General features: G+C 44.0%; 1 pseudogene; it reads right to left on the reverse strand.

Moving 5' to 3' along the window:
- Positions 1–269: 269 nt before the first annotated feature.
- On the reverse strand, positions 270–1,961 carry LOC120607367 (60 kDa heat shock protein, mitochondrial-like; annotated as a pseudogene).
- Positions 1,962–7,411: the final 5,450 nt, after the last annotated feature.

Raw genomic sequence — 7,411 nt, forward strand, 5'->3', positions numbered from 1 at the left:
GACAGAAGTGTCCAAAGAAAAAGAGAAAAGTTAAAAGTTCTTATAGTAAAAAGTACATTCTTGAGAATTACCAGTCCTGCATTCTAGGCCATAGGATTGGTCTAGATCATTTATCAGTTAGGATGATGGTGGTTTAAAAGATAGATGCCAAAGGTCTGGTCACGTTTGGTGGTCTGAATAACGGATCTCAGGTGGGTGTATATGTGAGTCCTACAGAGGGTAATTAGAGGATTACCTGGGGGTCCTTCTCAACAGTTCTCAATGATAAAGCACTATTCTAGGAATTAGAACATACTACTTCCCATACCACCTCCTATCCTGCCCATTCTGCCCATTCCGGAGTCTTTCTCTTTTTTAGGAATTTCTGTGACTACAGCTTCTGTTGTAGTTAACAGAGAGGCCACTCCAGCAGCATCCAATAAATCTTAAATCTTAGTCAAAGCAATGACTCCTTTTTCTATCATACAAAATCTCCAAGCATAGCATTATAATCAACAACTGAGGAATTTTGTAATTTTCTCAACTATCAATGATCTCTCAACACTTGCATTCTTAGCAATGATCATTGCAGGAATTTTGATTGTTTTTTAAAAATAATTTCTATACTAATTTTTGGATCTTCATTAGCTAGAGTTAATGAGTCCCAGGCTGGAATGTACCACAGCAAGGCACAACCCCCTCCCAGAACAATGCCTTCTTCAACAGCAGCTATGTTGCATTGAGGGTATCTGTTACTGTCTTACTTTTCATTCACTTCAACATCACTTGTCTCATCAACCTTCAGTACAGCTGCTTCATCTGAGTTTTGCCAGATGTTCATTTAGTTTTTCCTGTTCATATTCACTAGTTGTGATATCTAACTGCTTGATGATTTCATGAATACATTTTTCAGTTTGAGCCTTGTCACTGTTTCCTTTCAAGAGCAAGGCATTATCTTTTGTCGCAATGACCTCTCCAACTTTTCCTAAGTCATGAGGCTGAGTATCTCCAAGATTTAGAGTCAATCCTTCTCCAAACACTGCACCATCAGTAGCAATAGCCATGTCTTTAAGCTAGTTCTATTGTTACCAAAACCTGGAGCTCTGACTGCTATAATCTGAAGAGCACCTTTTAGCTTGTTCAAAATAAGTGTACTTAGAGCTTCTCTATCAATATCTTCAGAAGTTATGACCAAGAGCTTATGGTGAGCACTGGCAATTTCAAGAGCAGGTACACTAGAAATTTTCTTTTCACTCATTAGAACATAGGCATCTTGGAATTCACATTCATGACCTTTATTGTATTAATAAAGTATGGAGAAATATAACCTCTATCCAACTTCATGCCTTCAATAATTTCTAATTCATCATTCAGTGTTTTTCTATCCTTTACTGTGATGATGCCTTTTCTTCTGACCTTTTCACTGCATCAGAAATGATGTTACCAATTTCTTTGTCTCCATTTGCAAAAACTGTAGTAACTGGAGTAATTTCTTCAGGAATTGTCACAGGTTTAGACTGCTCTTAAGTTTAGCGATTATAGCACAAATAGCTAACATCACACCTCTCCTGATTTTCACTGGATCAGCACCTTCACTAATCCTCTGAAAGCCTTCTTTGGCAATAGAGCGTGACAGTATAGTCACAGTAGCGGTGCCATCCCCAGCCTCTTCATTCGTATCATTGACAACATCTTCAACAAGTTTAGTGCCAATATTTTTATATTTTCCTTTTAAGTCAATGGATTTCACAATGGTCATACAATCTTTTTTTACTTTGGGACTTCCTCAACTCTGTTCAATATCATTGCTCTTCCTTTTGGCCCCATATAATGACTACAGCATTGGCTAAAAGGTATTGAAGTATTGAGATTCAGGCATCTGCACCAAATTGTATATCTTTGGCATAAGCCTGAATGAGTTGAAGAGCCAGTGCCCTGGACACTGGCCTAACCTGGCAAAGGACTTCGTGTAATCAAAACATTTCTGCAGGGCAACTTCAGGGTGTGCAAGTGGGTGAGGCAGGCTGTGGGCGATGAGCGAGGGACAGGGTGAACAGGGCAATGAGCTTGTGAACTCCTAGATGGATAGTATTCTTTTAAATTGTTGCATTTAATTCCATAGATATAATCCATTTTTTCTATTCCTATATTTGTAAAATATTTAGGACATTTTCATTTCTTCACTATTTAAAAAAATACAGAGTGAATGAATACCTCTAGACCTATTTTTGTGCATGTGTAAATATTTCTATTGGTGCTGAGAAGTAAAATTATTGGGTGCCTAAAAATTGTAGGTACTGTAAATTGACTCCAGTTAACATCAATTACTTTTTAAGTTTTAACTTCGATCGATTTGATAGATAAAAATATCTCATTATTGATTAAATTTGATCTTTACAGGTTATTAATATAGTTAAGCATCTTTCCATTTTTGATTACTTATGAATTTCAGATTTTGTCCTTTGTCCTTGCTATGGTGTTTGACTATTTCTTATTGATTTTTAGGAGTTTTTATATATTTGGTGTAATTATTTTATCGATTATATATGTGGCAAATGTTTCCTCCCAGTCTTTTGTTTTAACTTAATCATTATTATTACTTAAAGTTGTAGAAATTAAAATTTTTACCTAGTTATATTTGCTAGTAGGTGGAGTCACTGTGGGGAGTTAAACATTGGTGTGCATGTGCATATGGCCTTTTTGGATAATTCCATGTTTAAATAAGATGTTGGAGGCAATTCTCATCTGGGAGTTCTGTCTTTCTTTCATACCAGGTTTGGGACAAACTTGCTCTGTTTCTCTCTCCTTCTTACCTTTGGCTCTGGTAGGTGGATAAGAGCCCAAATTGGACTTCAGGATGGAAATAACAGAACAGCCTTTGACCTTCTTTGAACAGTAGGTACAGAGACCTGTCTGACATTGGAAAAATGAGTCCTCTGTGTAGCTTGGCTTGGTTCACTAGAGTTCTATATTTGTGTTTTGGGACAAAGCTCTGGTTAATAGTGAAATGTTACTTTGTTTTGTTCATTTAGCATAACTCTCTTTCAGGGTCCTTGTAGAGAGGTGGCTGAATCCAGATATTCATGAGTCTCTGTTCAGATACCATCAAAATATCACCCTTTACCCTCCCAAAGCATCCTGTTATTTTTAATGGAAATGGCATCAAAGGAAAAATTTATAGTAGGGGGAATGAGAGTTCGTTTGTAGGAAGGTAAGGACCCCTTAGAAATGAATAGAAGGAATAAAATGGACTCTAGTTGTTATAACAAGGGACTTGCAGAAGACAGGAAGAAAAGTGATTAAGAGCACTGGTGGGAGTATCTTGGAAGAGATAGGAGCAAGAAATGGGAGACAGAGATGAAGGGAAGCGAAGACGAGAGACATTACATAGAGATTTGGAGTTAAAGAGGAAGAGTAATGATAGATTTTTTTTTAACATACTGAATGGAAGGAGAGGGAAAATCAACTGATTGAGTTTCCAGATGAAACTGATTTATCCTGGAAGAGGAGGCATCATCATCAGTCATGATTAAAGTAACAGTTGCCTCTTATTCTATACATGTCACAGGCACTCTACACCTGGATCAGTAAACCGTGGTCCATGGGTTACATCCAGCTCACCATCTGTTTGTAAGTTTTCATTGAAAAAACCACACCCACTTATTTACATTTCATTACATTTCACCCACTTAATTGCATTTCACAGAGGAGGAATCCAAGCCTTGGAAAGGTGAGGTCAGATCCATCAGGGCACAACTCTGTTCTTTTCCTACTATGCAGAGCTAGCCCGGCAAAGAGCAGCTGCTTAGAGACTGTTTGCTGATGGATGGATGATGTGACTGAACGAATGACCCATGCTTAGTGTAGAGCTTGATATCATAGGGATCTTTCTGGTGGCCTGTGGGTTAAGGCACTCACTTCCCTGGGAGGTGGTGGCCCTGTAAGGCCATACTCCCATAAGCTGTGTTCTGAGATGGCATCTCTCAAGTTTTAAGCAGCTAGGATGATGCAAAAGGGTCAAGGGCAGTCTTGAGAGGACAACCATGGATTGGCCAGGCCGACACAAACCAGGCTGTTATTGTCTCTGAAAGATGATAGGCTTGGGGGCCTGATTTTGGGTAGTGCCAACTACAAAGTGCCAAGGGGAGAGAAGGGAGCTAGCAGTTCCCCATCCACAGGCCAGAGGTGCTGCACTCCATTAACGTTGAATCAGTGGGCCATATGGCAGGGCAGGGCCCTGAGCTGGGCCTACTAAACTCTGGGCTTTGACGATAAGGGGACAGAGCAGAGTCTACCTCAAGAGCTGGTTGTGCACAATGGAGCACAATTCTCTGGAACTGCTCCCAGGCTCAGGGCACTGCTGCAGCAACAGGAGACTGAAAGGGGCCCTCTATCTAAATTAAATGCCAAGTCTCTCATGGCTGGGTAGAAATAATTCAGGTCAACCAGGGGCAGGCAAGCAGAACTCCCAGGCTGTATGACCTGCCCTGGGTCATGCCTGCCTGCAGGTTGCTTACTTACCAGTGGGGGAGATGACAATAAACCAAGTCTGACTGACAGTGACATGTACTGCGAATAGCAATACCATGCCTGGGGAAGGACCAATGTTGCAAATGAGAATAGGCTGGTCAGGAAAGGCTTCTATGAGATGAAACTGTTGGTACAAAGACTTGAAGCAGGAAGAGCTCGCCAGGCAGAAAGCACAGCAATGTAAAGGCCCTGGGGCAGGAGTGTGCCTGGAGCCAATTAAGTGACAGGGAGCCCAGGAAGAGCTGAGGCCAGCAAGGTGACAAGCAGATGATCAGGGCCCTGAAGACTATAGGGAGGACTTTGTCTCTGTGAGTGAAGAAGGAACCTGAGCACAACAGGTGCTTGGACTGACTTGGGTATTATCAGGATCCTTTTGGCTGTTCAGTGGGGAATAGACTGACTGTGGGAATGAAAGAAGGAAGGAGGGAACCAATGAATGAATGAATATATAGAGAGGGTGATGGGAACCAGAAGCTGAGCAGAGCTGCACACTCAGGAGACACCCAGAGGTGAGGGCAGTATGTGGATTGGTGACACTGACTGTGTCCTGCAGGTGCTTACATGGTGCCTCAAAGCCAGAGGTCAGCACAGGGCCCTCCAAGAGCACATCCCACCAGATCCCTGGTACTGGCTTCACTTGACTGCCAAGGACTCTGAAGCTCAGAGAGTGACGGACCTTGTCAAGGTCACATGGCATAGTTACCAGATGTCAGGATGAGGATCCATGTCCTCTTGACCCCCAAATCAGGCTTTTGGGTCCCCAAGGGGTGGAAGCATCCCTACTCCTCTGACTCTCCAGGAACTCTTTCTGAGTCAATCGAATGGACAACTTCCGGGACACAGGCTGGTGGCCCTGCTCCACGGGAGGAATGTCATACGCGGTCCTTGTAGATGTGTGGGTCTCCCCCAGACTCCCTAAGCAAGGCTGGAATTTACCACTCTTTCTATTTTAATAAAGACTATTCAAAGCCTTGAGCATTTATTTTCCCTAGAAAGATAATTACATGTCAAATACACCCATTACACAACTGACTAAAAATAACCCAGCCAAGTAGGCTTTGGGTAGGCTGATTCCGTGGTATGTGAGCTTAACACAGAAGACCTTGGAAGGGCATCACTAGGTGGTAATGCACATGGGTGTGCAGGCCAGGGAAGGGATTTCACTTCTAATATTAGTGCCCCTTCACAATTTATTTCACAACTGTAAGTGGCATCTGTGAAAAAGCCAGACTTTTCTGTGTTCTAATAGAAGGACATTCCCAGCACTACCACAGGCCAGCACAGGAGGAACCAGATATTCTTGAGCTGAGAGGCTGCAGAGGGACATGGCCAACATAGAACTTGGGGAGCTCACATCAAAATGTGGACTTCAGAAATGTTGAGGGCCAGCATCTCCACCAGCAAAGATTTGTGGGAACGAAGAAGCCAGTTGAGTTCTTAGACGGGCCCAAGTCTTCTCACTGTCCAGCCTTTCTCAGTTACAGGCTGTGGGACCCCTGCAGGCTTTAGGTTTGCTCCCCTGAGCAAGCCTTTAGGTGTGGTGAGGTCCAGAGAGGTTAAGCAAGTTGCTTAGGATCATACTGTGAGGTGGGACAGTGAGAACTCAGGCCTTGCTCTGCTCTCCTAGGCCCAGGGTCTTGCCCTTGTCAGGGCTGCAGCTTGGTCTGGGTTCAGACCAATCGAACTTGATTACCATGGGATTTGGTATATGTAGATCAAGGATTGGCCAACTATGACCCTCCAGCCAAATAAGGCCCACTGCCTACTTTTGTAAGTAGTTTTATTGGAACATTGTCCCATCCAACCATTTCTGTTTTGAGGTAGGACAGCTTGACCCCCAATAGCAGCAGCCCAAGGAATTCTGCCCACTTAAGCCAGACTACTGCCAGAACCTGTAGGCTCAGTATGGGTTCATGCCCTGGTCTGGCAACCCCTTCATTCCCCAGGGGAGGCTCATATCAGAGTGCATGGCCCCTTTGCAAGGCTCTGAGGGTGGGCAGCCTGCAGAGGGTGGGGTGGGAGTGGAATGGCAGTGATAGCAAAGCATCAGGACCTAACTTACAGACCAGGTCATCCTGGTTGCTTTAGCAACCTATGACTTCTGGGGAAGGGGCCAACTTTCTGGGAGGGTCACAATGGTCCCTATGGAGCTCACCAAATTGTTTGTGCCCTCAAAGCAGAGAATTCTAGGACTCCAGAATGTTAACCATGGGAAGTCATGCTTCCCATGAGCCTCAGTTTCCCTGTCTGTAATGGGGTCAGATACAATGATTTCTGAGATCCTGCTCTGCTCTTGATCTCAATAAAGACCCTTAGGGCTCTGAACCCTTCTCTTCGACAACTGAGAAAACTGAGGCAGCAAGTTGTGACTTCTCTATAAAGTGAGGATGGTAATGGCACGTACTCCTCATCTCCCCATGCACATTGGATTGGAGTTGTGCAGATTGAAGAGATACCCAGGCTGTGATGGCCTCAACAGGGCTAGCACACACATTAAGAGCTCGAAAAGTGCACTCGTGAGACTGCCACTGATGGTGTGACTGGCCAAGGTTGCAGAGAATGACGCCGCCCACCTGGCCCATGACCAAAGGAACTTCTGCCCCCTCCCCCTGGCTCAGTCCCCCTTTCCTGGCTCAGTCAGTGGCTGCTTCTGTCCACACTTAACCCACCAACAGTCCTTTAGCAGCACTGTGCTAAAGGGCAGATCCCAAATTTAAATCCGCAACTTAACCACCTCCACACCACCATGTGGCCTGGCCACCAGCATGTCTGTTCCGGCCTCTAGGAAGTTCTCCTAAGGGGTCACCTTGCTTTACTTCTAGTCTACACAGCAGCCAGAGGTACCTTTTTGACTCAGAATCCAGATGATGTCACTCTCTTGCCTAAAGAGTCAGCAGCTCCC

The sequence above is a fragment of the Pteropus medius genome, unplaced genomic scaffold, assembly GCF_902729225.1.
Source record: "Pteropus medius unplaced genomic scaffold, Ma_sr-lr_union100, whole genome shotgun sequence".
Classification (NCBI taxonomy): domain Eukaryota; kingdom Metazoa; phylum Chordata; class Mammalia; order Chiroptera; family Pteropodidae; genus Pteropus; species Pteropus medius.